The sequence below is a fragment of the Bombina bombina genome, chromosome 7 (assembly GCF_027579735.1).
Source record: "Bombina bombina isolate aBomBom1 chromosome 7, aBomBom1.pri, whole genome shotgun sequence".
In the NCBI taxonomy this organism is placed as follows: Eukaryota; Metazoa; Chordata; class Amphibia; order Anura; family Bombinatoridae; genus Bombina; species Bombina bombina.
In genome coordinates this window covers 506,506,386-506,533,234 of record NC_069505.1, presented here as the reverse complement: position 1 = coordinate 506,533,234, position 26,849 = coordinate 506,506,386, and the positions used below count along the sequence as shown (strand labels likewise).

Here is a 26,849-nt window from a genome sequence, read left to right as displayed (position 1 = left end):
CATCTATACCTATATATGTACAGTATGTATATATATATGTGTGCATATATATCTATAACTATATATGTACAGCATGTATACAGTATATGTGTGTGCATATATATCTATATGTGTATATATATATATATATATATATATATATATATATATATATGCAGTGTGTATATATGTGTATGTGTGTGTATATATGTGTATGTGTGTATATATATATATATATATATATATATATATATATATATATACCTATATATATATACCCATATATACCTATATATGTACAGTATGTATATGTGTTTGCATATATGTGCATATATATATATATATATATATATATGTACAGTATGTATATATGTATACAAACACATATTTTGTGTGTGTGAGAGTATCTGAGTATCTAGGTATATCGTTATCTTTGTCTCTGTGTGTATATCTAAGTGTATCTGTTTGTGTGGTTAGGATCCTGTCGTCACGATGAACGTTTTCCTGCTGCAGACTGGGTGTGGATGTTATTAGCTCTGTGTTTATGTGCAGAACTCTGCTTGACATGTTGTGTATAAACAAGTCCCCATTTCCTAGCTGGGCACTCATCCCCCCCCCCCTTCTTCACCCCCCCCCCTTCACATCTCTAATTTTAATTTCTAGCTCCACTTAAGATCTGATTTCTAACATATTTGCAAGTTTTTTGGGGTATTTAGGACACAGATTTCATTCCTTCATGACGCACAAAGATCCTAGAGAAGTTACGCAACTTGCTGAGATCAGCAGGAAACTAAAACGGGAAGTTTTTCACTCTCTGTCCTAAATATAACAACAAAACCAGCAAATATGTGCACACAGTAGGAGTGTGTGGGGCCTGGCAGGACAATGTGTGCTTTGTACGCAAAAGTGTGTGTGTTTGAGAGTGTCTGTGTGTGTGTATATATATATATATATATATATATATATATATATATATATATAGTATGTATGTGTGTGTGTGTGTGTATGTATCTGTGTAAGTGTCTGTACATGTGTATTGGTATATATTTATGTTTGTGTGTATATGTAGTATATGTGTGTGTATGTATCTATCTATCTGTGCAAGTGTCTGTATATGTGTATCGGTATATATTTATGTATATATGTAGTGTATATATCGGTGCAAGTGTCTGTATATGTGTATCGGTATATATTTATGTATATATGTAGTGTATATATCTGTGCAAGTGTCTGCATATGGGTGTCGGTATATATTTATGTACGTGTATATATGTAGTATATATGTATGTGTGTGTGTGTATGTATCTGTGTAAGTGTCTGTATATGTGTATCGGTATATATTTATGTATATATGTAGTGTATATATCTGTGCAAGTGTCTGTATATGTGTATCAGTATATATTTATGTGTATATGTAGTGTATATATCTGTGCAAGTGTCTGTATATGTGTATCAGTATATATTTATGTATATATGTAGTGTATATATCTGTGCAAGTGTATGTATATGTGTATCAGTATATATTTATGTATATATGTAGTGTATATATCTGTGCAAGTGTATGTATATGTGTATCGGTATATATTTATGTATATATGTAGTGTATATATCTGTGCAAGTGTCTGTATATGTGTATCAGTATATATTTATGTGTATATGTAGTGTATATATCTGTGCAAGTGTCTGTATATGTGTATTGGTATATATTTATGTATATATGTAGTGTATATATCGGTGCAAGTGTCTGTATATGTGTATCGGTATATATTTATGTGTATATGTAGTGTATATATCTGTGCAAGTGTATGTATATGTGTATCGGTATATATTTATGTATATATGTAGTGTATATATCTGTGCAAGTGTCTGTATATGTGTATCGGTATATATTTATGTATATATGTAGTGTATATATCTGTGCAAGTGTCTGTATATGTGTATCGGAATATATTTATGTATATATGTAGTGTATATATCTGTGCAAGTGTCTGTATATGTGTATCGGTATATATTTATGTATATATGTAGTGTATATATCTGTGCAAGTGTATGTATATGTGTATTGGTATATATTTATGTATGTTTGTATATGTATGTGTGTGTATGCATGATCTGTGCAAGTGTCTGTATATGTATATCGGTATATATTTATGTATATATGTAGTGTATATATCTGTGCAAGTGTCTGTATATGTGTATCGGTATATATTTATGTGTATATGTAGTGTATATATCTGTGCAAGTGTCTGTATATGTGTATCGGTATATATTTATGTACGTGTATATGTGTATGTGTATGTGTGTGTATGTATGTATCTGTGTTAGTGTCTGTATATGTGTGTCGGTATATATTTATGTATATATGTAGTGTATATATCTGTGCAAGTGTCTGTATATGTGTATCGGTATATATTTATGTACGTGTATATGTGTATGTGTATGTGTGTGTATGTATGTATCTGTGTTAGTGTCTGTATATGTGTGTCGGTATATATTTATGTATATATGTAGTGTATATATCTGTGCATGTGTATCGGTATATATTTATGTACGTGTATATGTGTATGTGTATGTGTGTGTATGTATGTATCTGTGTTAGTGTCTGTATATGTGTGTCGGTATATATTTATGTATATATGTAGTGTATATATCTGTGCAAGTGTCTGTATATGTGTATCGGTATATATTTATGTATATATGTAGTGTATATATCTGTGCAAGTGTCTGTATATGTGTATCGGTATATATTTATGTATATATGTAGTGTATATATCTGTGCAAGTGTCTGTATATGTGTGTCGGTATATATTTATGTACGTGTATATATGTAGTATATATGTATGTGTGTGTGTGTGTATGTATCTGTGTAAGTGTCTGTATATCTGTGTCGGTATATATTTATGTATATATGTAGTGTATATATCTGTGCAAATGTCTGTATATGGGTGTCGGTATATATTTATGTAGTATATATGTATGTGCGTATATGTATCTGTGCAAATGTCTGTATATGTGTGCATGTATTGCATGCTCTATCTGAATCCCGAAATAAAAAAATTGGGTTCAGTGTCCCTTAAAGGAGGCTCTCTAAATTACACTTACTGCAATATACAGGCAATGTGATACCAAGTAGTACAGTATACTAAGTATACGAATTAACAATTTTCTGGGGACTGATACTTCCTGTTCTACAATTCATGATTATGTTCTAAATGCCCCTAGTTGTCTGGTAAATACCAAACTAACTTCACTAATTTGCCCCGATAGCAGCATTTTTTTGTTACAAGGCTGCAATTTAGTTAAGCTATATTTTCACTACATTGAATTGATAAGAACAAAAGGCCACAGGCTGCCAGAAGGAAGACTAGGTGGTAGCGACAAACCCAAAGCCTTACCCGATTGGTTGTGCATCCGGTGACCTCACAGAGACACGGACCAATCAGATCATGATCATGGGTCACAACCCCCCACGACATGCTTTTAAAGGTTCTCGGACAGACTGGACTGTTATTCGACAGACATGGGGGTGGGACCCAGAGGCGGTTGCGGCATCGGAGGCTCTAATTAGAACAGAACTCTCTGGAGCGTATCTGCCCTCTGCCGCTAATGCATGATCTGATTGGTCCGTGTCTCCGGATGCACAACCAATCAGATAAGGCGTAGGGTTTGTCGCTAGCGCCTCGTGAAGGAAGGACTATGTTTTGCGGCAGGGAGCAGTTCATCTCTTGATTGATCAGAAAAATTAAGAAACGTGTGTCCTTTTGCAAACAAATTTTCTCCAGGTTTCATAATTTGTAGAACAGCAACTTTGAAATCTACACTACTGAGAGATCTTCAGTGGGCTTTCTGAATTTTATTGCTTCTGATGTCTTTTGTTAGCTTTTTTCTTCCACTGACTACCAATTTCAAAAGCTGTGCTAAATGTTGACTATCCATTGTGTGTGATCTAACCACACATCTTCCCACATTCAGGCCACATAAATGTATAAACATGTCTTTGCTACAAGAACACATCTTAAATTAGATTTGTTAATAGTTCAATAGTGTGCGTGTGCGTCTGAATGTCTGTGTGCATGTGTGTGCGTCTGCATGTCTGTGTGTGCGTCTGCATGTCTGTTTGTGCGTCTGCGTGTCTGTGTGTGTGCGTATGCGTGTCTGTGTGTGTGCGTATGCGTGTCTGTGTGTGCGTGTCTGTATGTGCGTATGCGTGTCTGTGTGTGCGTATACATGTCTGTGTGCATGTCTGTGTGTGCGTATGCGTGTGTGCGTATGCATGTCTGTGTGCGTATGCATGTCTGTGTGCGTGTACATGTCTGTGTGTGCGTATGCATGTCTGTGTGTGCGTATGCATGTCTGTTTGTGCATGTCTGTGTGTGCGTGTCTGTGTGTGCATGTCTGTGTGCATGTGCATCTCTGTGTGCGTGTATGCGTGTCTGTGTGCATGTGTATGTCTGTGTGTGCATGTGCATGTCTGTGTGTGCATGTCTGTGTGTGCGTGTGCATGCCTGTGTGTGCGTGTGCATGCCTGTGTGTGCGTGTGCATGTCTGTGTGTGCGTATGCATGTGTTTGTGTGCATGTGTCTACATTATTTTCATAATTCTGCAATTTAAAAAATAAACTATAAGCATTTCAAAGCTTATTCTTTTAAAAAAAAAAATGATCACATTTATTGCAGGGGCTCAACTTGAAAGTTTCGCCGTTGGAGAAGCCCACTGTGTAAGACTTTGAAAACCTCTGGTCTAGACTGTTCCTTTAAAGCCATTTTACCATATCACAAAGAACTAGAGTCAGTCACAGCAATGCCCCAATGCAATATAAACCTGCAGTCTCACTAAATGCAAAAAAGAAATCATTAATTTTTAAATTAAATTAAAACTTTTTTCCCATTAAAGGCAGCAGTCACAGCTATGTCCCCACTGCAATATGAATGTGCAGTTTTACAAGCTTAAAAAAAATATTCTAGCTCCAAAGGGTTAAATTTAAATTAAAACTTTTCTCATCAACAAAGCGCCGGATTACAAATAAGGCGTTGTTTAGCGCGTTGAAATGTAAAGCGTAACCCGATGCACACTAACTTCAGGACTTTGGATATTGACTTCAACAGAGCAGGTTATGAAAATGTGTTATGTGTAAACAAGGGATGTATCAGCGCAAAAACATACACAGAAAACAGAAATGTTTTAAATATTCCAGTCTCTTCAAAATGATAGGATGAATATTATGCAACCTGTTTGTTATCCAAATACAGCAGTAAATCAGGAAACACGATGGCTCCGTGTGGGTAATGTGCTTACAAGATGTTACCTCAATCACATGAGGTAAGGGTAGGGTGGGGCCGTATTGGCACTTATAGGAGAGAGACGCGTTGTCCTTTTCCGTTAGAACCCCAGCCTTGAGGAGATTGTCAGGAACTGGTTGTTAGCTCCTTTGCCGGTTTCAGCTTTGTTGCTTCTGATTCAAAGACAGCCAACTCTCATACAATAGCGCGTCACTTGTAATCTAGCCCAAAGGTAGGATGCCTACCTATCAGTCACAGCTATGCCCCCACTGCAATAACTATAAACATGCCGTTTAACTATCTGCAAAAAACAAACAAACTGATTCTGCACAAAAAGTTTGTTTAAAAAGATAGATAATCCCTTTATTACCCCTTCCCAAGTTTTGCATAACAAACACGGTTATATTAATACACTTTTTACCTCTGTGAGTAGCTTGTATCTAAGCCTCTGCAGACTGTCACCTTATTTCAGTACCTATTTACAGACTTGTATTTTAGCCAATCAGTGCTGACCCATAAATAACTCCACGGGCGTGAGCACAATGTTATCTATATGGCACTGTGACAAGACCAATCTCGCGCATTGGAGGAGCCTGGTTGCCCGCCTGCTGCCTTTAGACTATGGCCCCATGTTGAAACGCTTACTTTTCCCCTGCAAAAGACACGAAAGCCGGATCATTCAGTACTTGCCCTATTTCAACAGTAATACCCCAGATAGCTATGCCATGTAGCCCATTTGTATAACAAAAGACTATGTGAAAGACTTTGGCTCCATGGCAATTGAACTGTATGTGTGTGACCTGAGCGCCATTCAGTAATAATGTGCGCTCAGATCTAGGCTATCTGGGGATTTGTTGAATGTACCTGTTTTATGCAATAGCTGCACAGTTATATATTTTTATGTATATTATTGTCTTTTGCTACCATGTGTACAAAACCCTGTGGGTGGTACTAATGTGTAAAAATGTGTATATAAGAACAATAAACCCACAGCTATGGCTGATATCTGTTTGACCCTCACCATGGAGCTTTGACTCATGCTTGGGGGGAGGGAGAGGGGAAATTTACTGTATGCTGTGCCTCTGAAAGGGAAGATCTACTAAACAGCGGTTTAACCCTTTTTTGCTTTGGGGTACCGTAACAGGCACACATGAACTAACGCCCTTTAGATAAGAAAAAGTGTTAAAATGCATTCAGATAAAAGGCGGTCTCCAAGGGCTAAGAAATTAGCATATGAGCCTGCCTAGGTTTAGCTTTCAGCTAAGAATACCAAGAGATCAAAGCAAAATTGATGATAAAAGTAGACTGCAAAGTGTTTAAAATGACATGCCCTATCTGAATCATGAAAGTTTATTATTGACTAGACTGTCCCTTTAAAATGACCCCCCCACCCCAGCAAAGGGCTAGATTACTAGTGGAGCGCTATTTAGCTCGAGGGCTAACACCACTAGAAGTAAAGTTTTTGCGCCCACGGGTTTAGTGCTCATATTACAAGTTGAAAGTAAATTGTTTGCATTTTTTTTTATATGAGAAAAGCTTTGGAATTGAAAATATTCATAATGTGCTGTAGGTGTAACGCAGTGTCAGGTTAACGTACATGAGGAATTCATTATCTTAAGGCACATTAATGTAATATTAAATATTGAAAAATATTAATAATTATGTACCTCTGAGGCGGCGGACAGCAATCCGCCCCAATCGCATACGATCGGGTTGATTGACACCCCCTGCTAGCAGCCAATTGGCCATGAATGTGCAGGGGGCGGCATTGCACAAGTATTTCTAGTGAAATGCTTGTACAATGATAAATGCAGAGAGAGTATGCTGTTGGCATTTATAGATGTGCGGCGGACATTGATAATTCGGCCCCATGGAGTAAACTTCTACAAGAGGTGGTAATGCAGACAAACACTATCCTTCCAACTAGATAAGTTTATACTTTTAGGAAATGTTGGGCAGACTTGTTGGGCCTATGGTTCTTATCTGCCGCTAAAATCTATGTTTCTGTGCATGTGTCTGTATATGTGTATTAGTATATATTTGTATAAATGAATAATCAGTCACACACATGGCTCAGACACAGGCACAGTAACACACACACACACACAGCCAGGTACAATACAATACCTACCAACACACACAGCCAGGTACAATACAATACCTACCTACACACACACACACAGTCAGGTACAATACAATACCTACCAACACACACAGCCAGGTACAATACAATACCTACCTACCTACACACACACACAGCCAGTTACAATATAATACCTACCTACACACATACACAGCCAGGTATAATGCAATACCTACCTACCTACACACTGACAAAGTCAGGCAGGTACACATGGACCATACTGCTCTAGGCAAAGTACTAGACACGCAGAGCACATACACACCCATATACAGTGCTACACACATATACAAACATACACAAGGCCGGCAAAGTGCTATTTACATGTTATGACACTCTTGGGCTTGTAGTCAGTCATACCTTGGTTAAGGCACTATTATTGAAGAGATATTTTTAGCCTGACAGGATGTGCGGCTGCTTGAGAGGAGGGAGGGTGAGGCAGGGGGTCTCAGTTTCTCTCCAGTTAGGAAACTAAGTGGGGAGCTACAGGAAGTAGGCGGGAGTAGGAGGTGGTCGACAGTGTGTGTGTGTGTGGTGTTTTTTTTTCTTTTTTTAACATTTGGAAACCAGCAGCTCAGTGACAAAATACTGAGATATTGACCCAGTCTATAAGAATTACAAATCTCAGCAAATTGTCAAGCTAAAAAGAACAAACAAAAACAGAATACAGTCTAAATACCAGAAGGAAACACCAGGGCTTGCGTTACATGACATGCCCTGCTTTGAATGGAGGTGGATCCATTGGTGACCATAAATGAGCCCCACGTGGAACCAACTTGTGTGAACTTTCTTTCACCGCAGTGTCAAACCTCCATTCCATCGCTTTCTCTATGTTGTTTAAAAAAACACTATGCTAAGCAAGGATAAAGAAAATGTGGGGGGGGTTTTAGAGCTAAAAGTTCTTGTAAAAGGTTTTTAAGAGAAACTGTTGCACAAAGTATTTCCTGAAGGACTGAAATACTGGGGATTAGGGTTACCAATGCAAAGTATCTTTCAAATTGCAAGGTAATTCAAAAAGAGGCTATTGATGGATTGGAATGGCTCTTAATGGGACACTAAAGTCAAAATTAAACTTTCACGATTCAGATGGAACATGTAATTTTAGGAGACTTTCCAATTTTCTTCCATTATGAAATTGCACACAACCATTTTATTTGTAAGATTATTTGTACGCTTTATGGGACACTAGTTCCTACTAACCATGTGCAAGAGTTCACAGTGTATACATATGAATCTGTGATTGGCTGATGGTTGTCACATGATACTAGGGACTGGAAATGTAAAGGAGACTTTGAACTTTGTTAGTAAAAATCTATTGCTTATTTAAAATTCAGAGAAATTGCTATTACATTGTCTTTTTATTAAGCACTTTTTAATTATGCAATTCTACTATACTACAATTCTACTATATTTAATGGCTTATCGTACTGAGTAAACCATGTTGAAGCTCTTCCAGCAGAATAGACAAGTCCAAAAAGTTTTAGGGCCGGGTGAACAATGGAACCAAATGGGTCCAATTGATCCAGGCAGCACTTGACAAAGGGCAGCACTTCAGTCACTGTCATACCGAGACTACTCCTGTCCTGTCTCCGTAGGGGGAAGTCATAGGCTCCCAGCAGCTCAACCTCATCTTGCACAAAGACACAGAATCGTTCAGGGGCGACATTCAAGGTGGAACAAGTGCATCTCTTTCCTAACTACCTTCCCATTTATTGCAAAATTGTCCAAAAGTATTGGCTGCATGCAGGTAGGCAGGCTTAGTAAGGTCAGCAACCAGGCTAGTAGGTTTATATGCTATCAGTAATGTTACTACTGGGGAGGGGGGGTGCCATATATATTCTTCATAAATGGAAAGAGTCCACAGCTGCATTCATTACTTTTGGGAATTCAGAACCTGGCCACCAGGAGGAGGCAAAGACACCCCAGCCAAAGGCTTAAATACCCCTCCCATTTTCCTCATCCCCCAGTCATTGTTTGCCTTTCGTCCCAGGAGGTTGGCAGAGAAGTGTCAGAAGTTTTCGATAGTCTCTTATGGAGGGTAGTACTCTTCAGCATGGGACTGCAGTTTTAAGTTGTCCTGTCAGCCTTTAAGTCAGAGCATGGGTGAAAGTTAGAGTCTGGAGATGCAGGGAGAGTCTTTCTGCGAAACCATCCCGACCATCATATTAACAGCTCCACAAGCATTCAGCTTTGACAAGTTTCGCTGCCTGCTTTTTTCTCTCAAGTCCATGGCAGAAGCGACGCTACTATCTGTCACACTTGAAGGGCCGTGTTCCTGTTCCACGGCGTAGATTCCGGTAAGTTTGTTTAATTTTACTTTCATCATGGATGTATTGTAATTACACCTGTTTATCCGAGAGGGGCTACAACCTTTCGGGGATAACTTTAACATTGGGTCTCAGAGAGGCTCCTTTCTGTATCTAGGAATTAAGGGTTAATATCTCTTGAGGGGGGGTTTTGAACAGGGGGGTTTATAATCATGTTTGTTATGTGATTCTGTCTGCTACTGTGTAGTGTTGCTTCGGCTCATGGCTATTTTGGAACATAACGGCCATTGTCTAGTGACGAGGCCTTTACGGTCGGGCACGCTTTTGCATGGACTGCACGGTTTACCTTGTTACTCCATTTCCGCATTCCTGACCGTGTGGCAACGGAGAAATCCTGGTCCGCTGGTGTCTGGTTCTCTGGAGGTGGTGAGTGCCCTTTTGGGGGTGTTTAGATTTTTCTTATTAGTCAATTTTTTATTCTGTGTCCCAGTTATGGAGGATTCTGATTTTTTTGGAGACGGAAGAATATGAATTGGCCCGGGTGATACATGTCCATCAGTTATGTTCCGAATACTGTTTTAGAGTGCTCTGTTCCTTGGGATCCGAGAATCAGGTGCCCACTGAGCCATCTGCCTCTGGGGATTCTATTTCCCATGAGATGAGTTCCCTACCACCAACTCTTACTACGCATGCAGGTAACCCAAACGCTATTTATCCTTCTATGGAGTGTGGCCTGTTGCAACCGGAGGTTACAACACGGCCATATCTTTGGTGCTGGCGCATCTGCACCTCCCGGGAGTTGCTTACTATATTGTCCGTGTTCCGTTAACTGGGGCTCGTCAGGCGTGGGATCGCCTGGTCCAGTTCAGCCCACTGGGGGAGCAACTGCCCCTGAGGCCTCAGGGGGTCAACCTTCGGGGCCGGTGGTTTCTTTTTTTCCGGTGGAGATATGTTGCTCCTTTCGTTATAGACTGGCGCGCTTTCGTGTTCTACTAAGGCACGTTTTTGGCGTTGCTGGAGGATCCCACTATTAATGGGTTTGGGGATTCTCAGTCTTAATCTTCGACTGGCTTGCATACATAGACATAAGGGGATGAAGTAATCTATTTTTTTTGTTTATCCTTTTCCAGTTCTGAGCTTGGAAGTCTCGGACCCCTGTTGGGCTGGTCCTGCGGGTCTGTCCATTATTCCTGGGCGATAACCTCCAGGTTGTCTTATCTTTTATTTTCATCCGGTGAGGATGATTTTTATTTGGTCTAAAGCTCATGTTGTCGTGTGTTGTTTCCTTTGGGAACTTTCTTCTCTGGAATTGATACTCGCGATTTTGTGGTCGCACTGTTTACAAAAGTCTGTCTGATTGTTTTTTTTATTTTTTTATATTTTTTTATTAAGAATCAATTTGAAGCACAAATACAGTGTATGACAGTGAAACCACATCAAATTCACAGTTTCCACAAATACAATCTCAAATAGGCAACAAATGAGGAATTGTACAAAGTAACTTAAACATATTTGAGTAAAAATATATGTGAATAGATTTGAACAGTTATTGTGCCATGCTACCTGTCTACCCCTGATCTATGAGGCCACTCTTGGGTCTCCTAGTGCAACATTGTGGCGTTACAGGGGGTATTCACGAACAAAAAGAGGCCACTCTTGGACCTCAACTGATATATCTCAATTTTTCATTTTTTAACAAAGAACAGTATATCTGTCACACGAAATTTGAAGAGAAACTATAGCCACTTTTGGGCTTGGTAAGGTATAGAACATTAACTATATATATCAAGAACATATTGTAAAATAAGTTTCAACCATCATAAGTACCATTTTATACTTCTATGAACATGTGGATTATATTCATCAATAAACCATCCTTGGATTTGACTTGGTCATTGAAATGAAGTATCTATGATAAATAAATTGTGTGGTTGTCATGTAAAAAGAAAATAAATGTTTCTACAGAATTCATTTTCTTTTGCTTAAGAGATAAGCTCAATGGTATCAGGAAGGGGGGGGCTAGGGGGAACAAAGGGGTGATGGGGGGGGGAGGGAGATGAGGGAACTGGGGGAAGGGGGGGGAGCCAGCGTATATTCAAAGATATAAGGCTGGAAGCAAAAATAAAGAAATGTTTTGTTGGGAGAAAGTATATACTTCATTGTGAGGGAACATAGGAGCTCTGCATCAAATTTTAACCATATAAAATGGTCAGTAGGCTATACCACCTTTCTGGGATCCTGTCAACACTCAACCACTATGGTAGAAGGAGAAAAAATTGGAAATCATTTGTATTTACATATATATATATATATATATATATATATATATATATATCCCCTCTGGGGTAATTGTCACCACTGGACGGAGCCGGGAAAAGGTTATTGGATATGACCCACTCTATCATATAGAGTGGGAAAGGATGAGGGGAGATATCGTACATTTAGAAGGAATCACTAAAGACTTTACCATTATCTTAGCTAAGTAGAAGGGATATACTTGAGATTAGGAGTACTGTGAAAGTATTATAACACTTGCAGAACCTACCCGAAGTACTCAGACTGTAGATAACATATGGGTACCTGACAAGTTAGGGTGTAAGGCTAGTCATAGTATGTATGCCAATCAATATACAACTTTAAATAATAAAAACCACAGCAGAAAGCCTAAAGCCGTAGTCTCGCATAAAACCATGGATAGTAAAAATGAATCAGCTAGAATTGTCAGATAGAATATCAAACCTATAGTTGTCACATTAATTAATCATCTTCTCTATAGTATACGAACAGGGAAACACTATAGTTAACCAACCGAACATAGTAGTAACAGTTTGTGTGTAGGGTTGGATACAAAATACCATGAATTGCACAGTTGTACCTTGACAAGTATTCTGTAATGAGGGAGAATATGGCAGTATTAAGTCTGAATCTATAAGCATTTAGTCCTAGTGTACTAGGTAAAAGGGATCTAAATTAGGGTTTATTAGGACTACTACGCGTCTTGATAAGAATAGCTACTATTATATACTATATACTGAATCAGTATTACTCTGAGTCATAGGGAACAAAATAAGATCTACTACATAAAAAAAATAATTAAAAAATAAATAAAACTACTACTAGTTGCTGGCTCCCCTTCAGTGATGAGAATTGGTATTCCAAGTGTATTTCCCAATATGTGTCAGCAATTAAATCTATATGCCCCGCTATCCTGGCCACTGACAGCAGGGCAGGCAAGTATACTATCATAGTTAGGGAACCCTCCAAAAGGTAATAACATAATAAAGTACATTATCTCAACAGATGGGTAGTGGATAGGGGTATTAGCAGCAACTAACTAGTCTCTTAAAACCTGATCTTCTAAGCCGAAGCCGTTTTATATTAATATAATAAGTTCTACTAGGGGCATTGCTTAATACTTTAAGTAAAAGTCGCAACCCTACCAGACATAACATATATTGTAACTAAACAAGTAGGCAGCACATTCAAATCAAAGACATAGCAAAATACCATACAGTTACATGGGAGTCTATTTACTCCATAACATCTCCCTCACCCCTTAGACTCAGGTCTGGATTTCTTTACATAGATATACCATAACATGAAGTAAAAATTGAGCAAAGTCTAAGTTGTAACAATAAAACTCCTTAATGAAATTAACGCAGACAAACAGAAAAAAAATAAAAAGAAATTACATGTAATATGCTAAGGTTGTGCTATATAACATTTCACATCCCTAGATCTACCTCATCCATAAAACTATCGCTCTTATGAGTAAAACTAAGTATTAGACGGCTGCTTGTGATATCGCTAGGCAAAAAGCTAGGACATTGAAGTACATGTACAGCTACGCCCACTAAATATCATAACAATTATGAGGGGTGTCTCTTAGCCGCTCCTTCCGATTTAACAAACTAAATCTTTAGTATGTGAATTAGGTCTAAAGGAGCCGTTGCACCATAACACTTGGGTAATAAAAATATAGGCTATTAGCTAATGTGTCCCATATATGAAGAAAAGTCCAAAAAAAAGGCAACTTGCTTCTGAGCTACCGTCACCTTATCTCTATTGCCAGACGTCAGCTGAGGAAGGGAGAGTAGTTGTCTAGCCCATATAGGGAAGAGTAGCAGATCCGTTGTAGAGTGCGGGACAGATGCACTGTATTAGAATAATTAAACGCACCAAAGTCTAGAGCCGCAATCTGCACCATGTTTATCTTGGATAGTATCTCCCAGTGCGTAGAAGATTTCTGCATCTGTCCGATATGCCCAAGCTTCTGTCTGATCAAGCCAGCTTGTCTCCTCCACAGCAAGTTCTTCACCGCACACGGTAGGGTTAGCCGGGAGCAGAGCATAATTCAGTAAAGGCAGGGAACGGTCACCTCGATCTGAAAGTCCCACTTCAGTGACCCATGTAATCCCATGGTCTGCATATTGTGTATCGAAAGCCTGAAGCATGTTAAGTGCGCAGTCTATGCCCTGTGGGGTCAGGTCTGGTATATGTGTACCTGAAAATGGTGCTGTAGCTTTCCCGGCTGTTTCTGTATCACTGTCCTCGGCGTCTAGGGGAGGTATAACCGGCAGAATCAAAGCTTGTTGGAGCTGTTCTATCATCATAGTGAAATGGTTATGCAGGGTATCGTGTAGTCTAGCCTCCCATGCATCTACAGCAGCCACAGGTCCCATATAGGTCGGCATATTGTGAAAGTTCAGCAAGTAATGTAGTGGAGTTAAGTAAATCTCCTTTTCGGTTTCAGCCATGTGGCCTAGCTTCACAACATAACAAGCTGCTAAACGTAGAATCAGCTTCCAACCTTGATATCTTGGGAGGTATAGTTTCTTGGAGATGTAAAAAGATAAAATGTATAGCAATATCCCCCAAAATTAATAATACAACCGTAATAATGTACAATAGAGCCAGGAGCTCCTCAAAAACACGACTTGCTGCTTCGGCTGTAAGCTCCGCCCCCTTTTTCATTATTTTTATTGGTAGAGACACAGTAACCACCAAATAATCACAGATTACATACTCATGAAATTATGATACGCAGACCATCAAACACACAGCAAATAAGCATGATATGGACATTCATATTTTAATAGATCATAAGACAATATCTTTCTGGATGTAGATGAGTGAGCTTGAAGAGTCCTTCACAATAAGTTTGTGAAATTATCTGTATGTTAGATATAATAAAGTCTCAGAAGAATTATTGTAACCATCCGTGGTCATTCTGCCTCCAATTTTCCAATAATAATATTATAAACTTTAATGTATACAACACAATAACATTTAACTTAAGCACACACCTCAAACTGGAAAACAAATTATCATACACCATGGCCTGCTCTGTTGCTGTAACTTATCTGCTGAGTGCTGGTGGAGAGTTATAAAAAATAACCCTCCTACCCCCACCTCACAAAATTATAAAGTATCCCATTTACTATATGGCAAAACAAAAACTATGTCCAAATTCCTATTCCTTATGTTACTTGCCCTTGCAAATGATGTAGAATCTAACCCTGGTCCCCCAACAAATTCCATTCCTAGCCATCCAGCTAAAAAAGGAATCTCCTTTGTGCACTGTATTAGCCGCAGCTTACTACCAAAAATCGATGCACTACAAGCTTGGTGCTTACAATACAAGCCCAAAATCATTGTGATCTCTGAATCGTGGCTAACCGCAAAAATACCTGACTCTGCCATTGCAATACATGGTATTCATGACATAGAAATGACAGAGCAAAGAGAGGAGGCAGCATTGTAATCTATGTTGACAATTCCACAAAGTACACCCCTTTACAAAAATCTAGCTCTCCTGCCACCTTTGATTTCCTTTCTGGCACAATTGAGATCCCGTGCAGTAAATCAATCATTGTTGCAGGAATCTACCACCCACCTAGCTCCCCTGTACATTCCCTTTCAGACATAGCCCATCTCCTTAGTGAAACCATAGCTCAAAACCCAAAAAGTGAAGTTTTGGTTTTTGGAGATTTTAATATTGATTGGCTGAATCCAAAAAATAATAGTTGTTGCTCTGTGTCTTTGCAGCTAACACAATTAATCTCCTCCCCAACTCGCATAAACATCAAAAGCCATAATCATACCCTGCTCGATTGGATTCTCTCCACCTCTCCCGACCGAATCCAGGAGGCAGGTGTTCTCCCTAACAATTTCAGTGACCACTGCTTAGTGTACTGTGTGCGCAAAATAAAGGCAACTAAAACCTCTCCCAAGGGTAAAATCACCAGGTCCTTCAAAAAATTTAATCTTCAATCATTTCTAAATGACATCAAGAACCTCCCCTGGCACAGATTAAACCTAATCCCAGATCTTGACTCTGCAGTTGAATTCTTTCAGTCCGAACTCCTACAAGTTTGGAATTTTCATGCCCCGCTTCGTAAGGTGAGAGTAAAAGGAGCACACTTGATTTGGATCACAGCTGACCTCATTCAAATGTACCAGTTTGATGGGTCCTCCATATTAGATGCTTAATATTGAACGATAGGCGCAAATATGATGAGCGATGTTGTCTCAAATAAATACAGTGTCTTGTTAGTTTGAGAATTTATAGTGGCTCACAGGCTGCTCATACCCCGTATTATTGCTTGGGGGGGGAGTTGAAGCCTTCCACGAGGGTTGCCGTAGGCCTCAACGCTTCAGATCGGATGTCTGGTGTGAGATTCAGCACTAATTTATACCAAAATGATCAGTAGAATGTAGAGTCCAGTCAGTAAAGTGTATAAGGTAGATGGCTTCATAAAAATCTGATAATTGGCAATTTATCAGCAATCCACACACAGCAACCAATTTTGCTTCCACTTAGGAAGACACGCCCCTGACTGTTTTATTTTATCCCTCCATCTCGAGGGAGACTCTATGTGGCTTTGACAGTGCTGGGGCCCTTGGTTTCAGGCTGGTCCTGACTGGGTACAAATCCTTTTGTCTTTGAGGCCCAGTTCAGACACGTGGCGCCTTTTTATCTCCGGTCGGTCCGGTGAGGGCGCCTAGTAATAACAATATGGTTTGTGTACTTGTTTTATTTTACAAGCTTCAACTAGCATCCTAAGAGGACTTGAGGGTCCGTGGTTGCTTAGGGGCATGGGGATTGGTTCAGTCCTCATTCGCCTTTCAATCTAGTGAGCCAGGACTCAGTTGAGATCCGCGGCGACATGCTCAGTCGTTTCCGATTTTTCTGGGAACTAGAGTGTTCCTTCCTGTTGTGGGTTGGAGGCTTGGAGGATATAGGTCCTTCATCTCACTGTTCTTACGGTTTTGCCTTCATGGTCTCTTTGGAAGTGTCCTTTAAGGACTTGTTCCTTTTAGAGGTTCTCTTCCTTTGGGTCGAGACTTTCTGGACTTCGTTCAGTTTTTCTGGCGGCTTTGGCCACTTAATTAGGAAGTGAAGGCCGTGAGGCTCTGTCTTCCTTCGGAAGTTAGTTGTCTCCATATCAGGGGCGATAGGAGGTGTTGTCTCTTTTTCCAAGCTTTTTGCTTATAGGATGTTTTTCTGCCTGGGTTCAGGATGCTTTGTATTCTTCTCCCTTGGGTGTGGTCTTCTGGAACATTAATCTGAAAGGATTATGGAGACTAGCCTTTCTTTCTACTCTCTTTCGGGTGACTCTATTCTCGTTCTCATTTCCCTTAGTGTTGCCCTTGGAGCCTTTGGGCTCTAGATAAATTGCTTGACTTTGTCTTGGCCTAGCACCTTGTTGGGGGGGGGCGTTGACCTCCGGCTAAGGGTATTCTCTTCCCTTTGGGCTGGGAATTACGAGTGAGTCCTGTACCCGTTCTCCGGGTTTCCCGGTTCTCCTCCCCTGTGAGGTCTGATTGCTTCAGACGGGGTATCTTGTGTTCCCTGGGGGTGTCGTTCGTTCTATGACGATTCTGGGTCCCGGGTCCAGGTTTCTTGTCTTGGAGACTTATGATCCTGTGGACTGGTTCGAGATGACCCAGTTTTTTCAGGGACCCAATGTTGCGACATAGGGGCTAGCTCATTGGGTTTGCAAGCAGGAAGGCCAGAGTTCACATCCACTTTCGGATACTGGTTATAAACTTTAAGGCCTGATTTGTCCTTTGGACGGAATGTGCTCCTCTTCATGGGGAGTTTTTTCTCTGTTGGGTTAACAGTGGTGTCTTGATGATTTTTTTCATTCTGTACGTGTTTTGATCATACTATTGCTTCATGTCTTGTGGACGTGTACGCTGTTCTTATCTGTGCCCTTCCCTTTTGAGGGGATAGTTTGTCTCCCTTATGAGCTGAGGTTTCCTCTCTTTGGAGGGTCTTTATCCTGCCCTGTGTGTAGGAGGTTAGATCAGGTGGCTTATTTCTGTGAGGGGCAACATCTGCTGCTCTGTGGGCTCTGTTCCACTTGTTGGAATTTGATCTCTCTACGTAGAGACTGTCTAAGAGAGCTGTGGCAGGTCTTCCTACGGATCTATTACACTTTTCTCTGTTCCAGGTCCTAGGGGGTTCTCTTGGGAGTGCCTTATTTTGGAGGAGCGGATTGGGTTGGCACCCGAGTTCTGTTAGGGTGGGTGAGTCCCCTCTTTTTTCTTTCCATTCCCTTGGGGTCTTTCTGTCCCCCCTGTCTATCATTTCTGTTGCTTGGGCTGGTCCGGTGTTGGAGCAGGATCTGAGCTGTGTTGCTCTGCTAAATTCGTCCTCAGTGCATTTGAGGTACGGTAAGCCTCTTGAGGTTTCTCCTTTTTCCATATTCAAGATTTGTGGGAAGGACTGGCGGCTCTTAGATAGCCTGCAACGTTATCCGCTGGTTAGTGGATACTTAGCAATCTGAAGGATCCTATCTTCACCTGCTTCTGCTTGCCCTACAAGTATTTAAGTTTTAGAGTCATTTTTAGATGACTGCAGCATGCAGTGTTTTTGCTTCAGGTGTTGTTCGTCAGACCTATCTGAGCTTGCTGCACGAGGTTTCGTTTCTGAATATTTCGGTATTCTGAGCTACCTCTTTGCGACTTAGGGACCTTCATCTTCAGTTCCTTTTTAGAGTGCCTTTGCACTGTGTTGGGGGTGATCCTCTTTGTTTCAGACTCCGGCCTTATCCCGGGGTTTCTGTATTTCTGGGGTCTGGGCATTGCCTCCCCTTGTTTCTATGAGACTGGTGGGTCTCTGTTGGTCTGGAGTTCCTTATGCTAGCTGGACATCTAGCTCAGCATACTAATGCACTGTGGCTACTCTGCACTGTAGCAAACAGAGGGTTGCATTTTCGATCCCTGGTGAGGTCTACTCAGCCTTCCTCCTTTCGAGGTTGTTCCTAGCCATGTTCTGGACACATAGCCTTGTCTAAAATATGGTCTCAGCAACATGTCCTTAATGGAACGGCCCCTTCGGAACCCAATCATAGGTGCCTCTGAATCTTTGAATGGAAGTGTCACATCTGAAGTAAGAATATTCCAATGGTTTTTTATTATATTTGGGAATTTCAGCTTATCATAAGTGAGTTCTGTTGAGAAGCTTCATTTTCTTTTTCTCTTTCTTGGCCAATGCTTGTTCTTGTGTCATTACTTGGCATTCTTTCAGGGCTGCCTTTAGTTGTGTTTTACCATACCCTCTTTCTTCAAAGTTTAGATGCATATCCTGCAAGTGGATGTTCTTATTTTCATTGCTTGTATTGTTGCGCACGACCCGTTTAAATTGCGATTTTAGAAGTGCTTTTTTGAGGCTCGTGGAAGACAACTTGTTGCCTCCAACTGCGAGTTGCGGTCCGTTATTTTGTTAAATAGTGAGGTATGTATACTGTTATCTTCTTTCAAGATTCTGAGGTCCAGAAATTCAATAGAAACACTACTGTGTGTCATTTTGAACTTGAGATTCTCATTCTCACTGTTCAATTGGTTGAACCAAACTTCCAATTCCTCAATAGACCCTCGCCAAAAGATGAACAGGTCATCTATATATCGTTTAAACCAGTGATTTTTAACCTTTTTTTTGCTGTGGCACACTTTTTTACATTAAAAAATCCTGTGGCACACCACCATCCCAAAATTTTAAAAAAATCACACATTGTAGCCTAATACAGCATATATATATACACATAAACACAAACACACACATACTGTATGTATTGTGCTGTTATGCCATGCCTCCTACAAACTACCCCTGCACTGGGAGTAAAAAACAAGCAAAGTTTAAAAAATATGTCACACTGTTGTCAGTCTGCCGTGGCACACCTGAGGATCTCTCACGGCACACTAGTGTGCCACGGCACACTGGTTGAAAAACACTGGTTTAAACAACATCACTCTTGGATCTTTAAAAAGAGTTGTGCCCTGTTCCTCAAATAAAACCATATACAGAGCTCTGGTTAACTGTTACGATTGGAAAAAAAAGCACTGCAAAGGACTTTAACATAGAGATGCATGTCTTAATATGTATGTATTTGTGTGTGTATATATATATATATATATATATATAAACGCATATGCATCAAGTTGCACTCTCACAAACATTGTCATTAACCGTCAGGGTGCTTTTCAAATACTCAAAGCATAATGGTCTCCGTTAAGCACTCTTGAGTCGACTGTAAAACAAATCTTAATTTTTCATGTAAAGTTTCGGGATTAAACTATCCCTTCCTCAGACAAACAAACAGTGCAAAAAAATCAAATATATATGCTTATAACCCCCCCCCCCCCTCCTTGTTGCCAATCAGATTGGATTGTGTGCAAAAAACAAAGTTGCAGCGTGTGCAAAGTATATAGTTTCCATGCATATATTTATGTGCAAATTAGTGTACATTTAAGTGTATGTTTTTATGTATTTATATGTGTATATAGGTATATATACATATATAGACATATATATATAACTGCATTGGAGCCCTTTGCAGACATTTAGCTGAAAACATGAAAAAACATATTTATACAATATTCACATTTACTAAAGATTTTAACTATGTATTTACTGTAAATATTTCACATTCCTATGTTCTGCACATAGCATAATATGTTCTATGTATTTAGAAATATATATTCTTATATATATATCTGTATATATCTATACCTATATATAATGATATATATATACTGTGTATATATATATATATATATATATATATATTGTAAATATGTAATTATGAATAAATAGAACATATTCTGCTATATAAAGTAAAGAACATTGCAATGTTCAATATTGCAATGTCGGGTTCGCACACTTGAGAAAATGCGAACGGGTTTGCGATTTTTTCCCGATTTTTGCGCTCCATTGACTTCTATGGGTGGGAAAAAAAATCGCTTTTGCGCTAATCTGACATGAGCAAAATGCTGTAGTTACAATATCGCAACCACATTAACTGTGGTCGCGATAGTGTAACTACAGTATTTTGCTCACGTCGGATTAGCACAAAAGAGATGTTTGTTGTTTTTTTTAACTGAAGTCGAGCATAATTATGGGGCGAGAGAGATAAACAGCAATACATTTATAATCTAGCCCTAAACATGATCTAGCCCTATTTTGAGTAATCTGATCTCCAAAAAAAGACCCTTTTTTAAAATTGTATTATTTTGGCTTTTTATAAAAGAGGCTAATAAATTAATAAAAACGGCTTCATTGCCTACACATTCAGATATAGGCCAAGTATTCATTGGTGGTGTTTACAAGGCAGTTAAAGGGATATGAAACGCACACAAAAAAATTCATGATTCATATAGAGCATGAAACAACTTTCTAATTTACTTTTATTCTCAAATTTTCTTTTTCTCTTGGTATCTTTTGTTTAAAATCAGGGACATAAGCTCAGGGGCGTGCACCTGTCCGGAGCACTATATGGCAGCAGTTTTGCAAGAATGTTATCCATTTGCAAGAGCACTAGATGGCAGCGCTATTTCCTACCATGTAGTGCTCCAGACGCCCACATAGGTATCTCTTCAACAAAGAATAACATGGGAACAAAGCAAATTTGATAATAGAAATTGTATGAACTGCCTGAATTGCAAAAAAAAAGAATTTGTGAGGTTCATATCCCTTTAAGTCTTAAAGGGACAGTCAACACCAGAATTGTTGTTGTTTAAAAAGAAAGATAATCTCCCCAGCTTTGCATAACCAGCACAGTTATAATTATACCCGTTTTACCTCTGTAATTATCTTGTATCTAAGCCTCTGCTGACTGCCCCCTTATTTCAATTCTTTTGACAGACATGCAGTTTAGCCAATAAGTGCTCACTCCAGGGTAACTTCACGTGCATGAGCTCAATGTTATTTATATGAAACACATGAACTAATGCCCTCTAGTGGTCATTATGCATTCAGATTAGAGGCAGTCTTCAAGGTCTAAGAAATTAGCATATGAACCTCCTAGAATAAGCTTTCAACTAAGAATTTGAAGTGAACAAAGGAAAATTGGTGATAAAAGTAAATTGGAAACTTGTTTAAAATTACATACCCTATTTGAATCATGAAAGTTTTTTTTGGACTTGACTGTTCTTTAATTATGCGGTGAGGAAGACCATGTAAACTTTCTGGATTTACAACTAAGTGGTGATGTTTCTACAAATAACATTTTATCGATTACATTCTGTAAAGAAACAGCTGGCAGTACCATTTTGCATGCTAGCGCTGATCACCCCAGACATTTGATGAGGTCTATACCTAGAAGCCAGCTTATAAGACTGAGGCATAATGCTAGCACGTTACACAGTTATGAATTGGAAGGTAGGGATTTAATTTGAAGATTCAGTGCTAGAGGCTATGGGGCATATTTATCCCCTTCAGGCTCAACAGAAACAGAAGTTATGAAGCAGCGGTCTAAAAATAGGTCCAACACTAGGAGTAGGGATAATACATTCTCACAGGACACTGTCTTTTCAACTGAATATTCATTACATTTTGACAGAGTTTGTAAGATATTACAGAAACACTTGGACATCCTGAAAGGTGATACGACTCTGGCCCCAATTATTTATAAATGCAAATTTGTGGCCAAAAAACCTCCAACATTGGCCTCTAAACTAGCTCCTAGTCAAATTTATTCCAACTCAGAAAAACAAAAACATACTAATTGGTTATGTAGAAATGGCAATTTTAGGTCCCATCTTACTAACTGCTTGGCATGTGAAGTGATGGAATTTTCTGATAGCTTTCAGAGTCATGTGACTAAGGAATCATTTCAAATTGCCTTTTATGCTACATGTTTAACTGAATTCATTGTTTATCTTTTGGAGTGTAAAGTATGTGGGGCCCAATATGTGGGTCAATCCTCCAGGGCCTTGAGATGCCGCACTAGGGAACATCTCAGGGATGTTAAGAATTTCAATAAGAATTCAGCAGTTGCTAAACACTTCAACAATGTACACTTTATGAATACACCTCACTTCAAGATCAAAATCATAGACATGGTTAAGGTCCCACCTAGGGGTAGAGGTAAATACAAAATACTGAACAAAAATAATTATTTTGGATTTATAAACTTAAAACCAAGGTACCACTTGGTATAAACCAGTAGTGGGACACGTGCTATTTTGTTGATTGAATTTTTAATGTTATCATTGTGATGAGTTTATCTTTAGTGTTTCTGTGATGTACATTGTTTGATTAGACTCGTTTCATGTTTTCTTAAATTACCTCTATATTCTATTAGAGAATATAAGAATGTGTGTCAATAACTCTTTTTCAATTCAATGAAGATTCAGATTGCTTCCTTTACGATATGTTAAAAACCTATTGTTTAATGAATGAATATCAATTTAGTGCAACTTTGTTGCTATCAGCAGGTTTTTTGTTTTTAACTTTAGCTTTTCATTTAGCCATTTCATTGTGTACTATTGTGGCATTTAAAGAGTTAACTTTTTGATGAGATGGTGTATCTAATTTAGAATGCTGCAACTTGATTGGAGGATTTGGTGTATAAATGTAAGCTATATTACCTGTGTGTTTTATCTATGAGTAAGCGCTGCAACGCGAAACGCATAAGATTGGCCCCTCTATCGTGCTTTTTATTGTCTTCATCCAATATTTTTTTTATTGTACTGTTGTTCAGTAGCTGCTTTTTTTCTCTTCTCAAAGATATAAGGTCTCAGGTGTTAGAAATACATACATATATTATTATTATCAGGTATTTGTAGAGCGACAACAGGTTCCGCAGCGCTAGTTCTAAATATGTGTATGTATGTGTGTATATATATATATATATATATATATATATACACACAGTTGTGCTCATAAGTTTACATACCCTGGCAGAATTTATGATTTCTTGGCCATTTTTCAGAGAATATGAATGATAACACAAAAACTTTTCTTTCACTCATGGTTAGTGTTTAGCTGAAGCCATTTATTATCAATCAACTGTGTTTACTCTTTTTAAATCATAATGACAACAGAAACTACCCAAATGACCCTGATCAAAAGTTTACATACCCTGGTGATTTTGGCCTGATAACATGCACACAAGTTGACAAAAAGGGGTTTGAATGGCTATTAAAGGTAACCATCCTCACCTGTGATCTGTTTTCTTGTAATTAGTGTGTGTGTATAAAAGGTCAATGAGTTTCTGGACTCCTGTCAGACCCTTGCATCTTTCATCCAGTGCTGCACTGACGATTCTGGATTCTGAGTCATGGAGAAAGCAAAAGAATTGTCAAAGGATCTGCGGGAAAAGGTAGTTGAACTGTATAAAACAGAAAAGGGATATAAAAAGATATCAAAGGAATTGAGAATGCAAATCAGCAGTGTTCAAACTCTAATAAAGAAGTGGAAAATGAGGGGTTCTGTTGAAACCAAACCACGGTCAGGTAGACCAACTAAAATTTCAGTCACAACTGCCAGGAAAATTGTTCGGGATGCAAAGACAAACCCACAAATAACTTCAGGTGAAATACAGGATATGTGGTGTGGATGTTTCAAGATGCACAATAAGGAGGCACTTGAAGAAAAATGGGCTGCATGGTCGAGTCGCGAGAAGAAAGCCATTACTACGCAAATGCCACAAAGTATCCCACTTACAATACGCCAAACAGCACAGAGACAAGCCTTAAACCTTCTGGCACAAAGTCATTTGGAGTGATGAGACCAAAATTGAGCTTTTGGCCACAACCATAAACGCTACATTTGGAGAGGAGTCAACAAGGCCTATGATGAAAGGTACACCATTCCTATTGTGAAACATGGAGGTGGATCGCTGATGTTTTGGGGATGTGTGAGCTACAAAGGCACAGGAAATTTGGTCAGAATTGATGGCACTTGAAGAAAGAGTAAACACAGTTGATTGATAATAAATGGCTTCAGCCAAACACTAACCATGAGTGAAAGAAAAGTTTTTGTGTTATCATTCATATTCTCTGAAAAATGGCCAAGAAATCCTAAATTCTGCCAGGGTATGTAAACTTATGAGCACAACTGTATATATATGTGTTATAAGGGCGCAAAGATATGAGGTCTCAGGTGTTAGAAAAAAATGCACTGCAAAGAGATACAAATATATACATATCTTAATATGTATGTATGTACAGTTGCAAGAAAAAGTATGTGAACCCTTTGGAATGATATGGATTTCTGCACAAATTGGTCATAAAATGTGATCTGATCATCATCTAAGTCACAACAATAGACAATCACAGTCTGCTTAAACTAATAACACACAAAGAATGAAATGTTGCCATGTTTTTATTGAACACACCATGTAAACATTCACAGTGCAGGTGGAAAAAGTATGTGAACCCTTGGATTTAATAACTGGTTGAACCTCCTTTGGCAGCAATAACTTCAACCAAACGTTTCCTGTAGTTGCAGATCAGACGTGCACAACGGTCAGGAGTAATTCTTGACCATTCCTCTATACAGAACTGTTTCAGTTCAGCAATATTCTTGGGATGTCTGGTGTGAATTGCTTTCTTGAGGTCATGCCACAGCATCTCAATCAGGTTGAGGTCAGGACTCTGACTGGGCCACTTCAGAAGGCGTATTTTCTTCTGTTTAAGCCATTCTGTTGTTGATTTACTTCTATGCTTTGGGTCATTGTCCTGTTGCAACACCCATCTTCTGTTGAGCTTCAGCTGGTAGACAGATGGCCTTAAGTTCTCCTGCAAAATGTCTTGATAAACTTGGGAATTAATTTTTCCTTCGATGATAGCAATCCGTCCAGGCCCTGACGCAGCAAAGCAGCCCCAAACCATGATGCCCCCACCACCATACTTCACAGTTGGGATGAGGTTTTGATGTTGGTGTGCTGTGCCTCTTTTTCGCCACACATAGTGTTGTGTGTTTCTTCCAAACAACTCAACTTTGGTTTCATCTGTCCACAGAATATTTTGCCAGTACTGCTGTGGAACATCCAGGTGCTCTTGTGCAAACTGTAAATGTGCAGCAATGTTTTGTTTGGACAGCAGTGGCTTCCTCTGTGGTATCCTCCCATGAAATCCATTCTTGTTTAGTGTTTTACGTATTGTAGATTCGCTAACAGGGATGTTAGCATTTGCCAGTGACTTTTGTAAGTCTTTAGCTGACACTCTAGGATTCTTCTTCACCTCATTGAGCAGTCTGCGCTGTGCTCTTGCAGTCATCTTTACAGGACGGCCACTTCTAGGGAGAGTAGCAGCAGTGCTGAAATTTCTCCATTTATAGACAATTTGTCTTACCATGGACTGATGAACAGCAAGACTTTTGGAGATACTTTTATAACCCTTTCCAGCTTTATGCAAGTCAACAATTCTTAATCGTAGGGCTTCTGAGAGCTCTTTTGTGTGTGTTTTTTATAGGGCAGGGCAGCTGTAACCAACACCTCCAATCTCATCTCATTGATTGAACTCCAGTTGGCTGACATCTCACTCCAATTATCTCTTGGAGATGTCATTAGTCTAGGGGTTCACATACTTTTTCCACCTGCACTGTGAATGTTTACATGGTGTGTTCAATAAAAACATGGCAACATTTCATTCTTTGTGTGTTATTAGTTTAAGCAGACTGTGATTGTCTATTGTTGTGACTTAGATGATGATCAGATCACATTTTATGACCAATTTGTGCAGAAATCCATATCATTCCAAAGGGTTCACATACTTTTTCTTGCAACTGTATGTATGTATGTATATATATATATATATATATATATATATATATATATATATATATATATATATATATATATAATATATATATATAAACATATATATATATATATATATATATACACATATAAACGTATATATGTGCATACTTATGTATTTATATGTGTA

At 39.0% G+C, this 26,849-nt stretch overlaps 1 long non-coding RNA gene across 2 annotated transcripts in view; it reads left to right on the top strand.

Annotated features, from left to right (window-relative positions):
• LOC128666908 (uncharacterized) overlaps window positions 1-26,849 on the top strand; it is a 270,415-nt gene that overhangs the window by 29,783 nt on the left and 213,783 nt on the right. Inside the window, exon 1 of one of the 2 annotated variants that reach the window (XR_008403280.1) lies at window positions 7,107-7,150. The exons of the other annotated variant lie outside the window; for it this stretch is intronic. This is a non-coding gene — a long non-coding RNA (uncharacterized LOC128666908). Of the gene's footprint in view, window positions 1-7,106; window positions 7,151-26,849 lie in introns of those variants that run through there. 2 annotated transcript variants of the gene reach the window in all.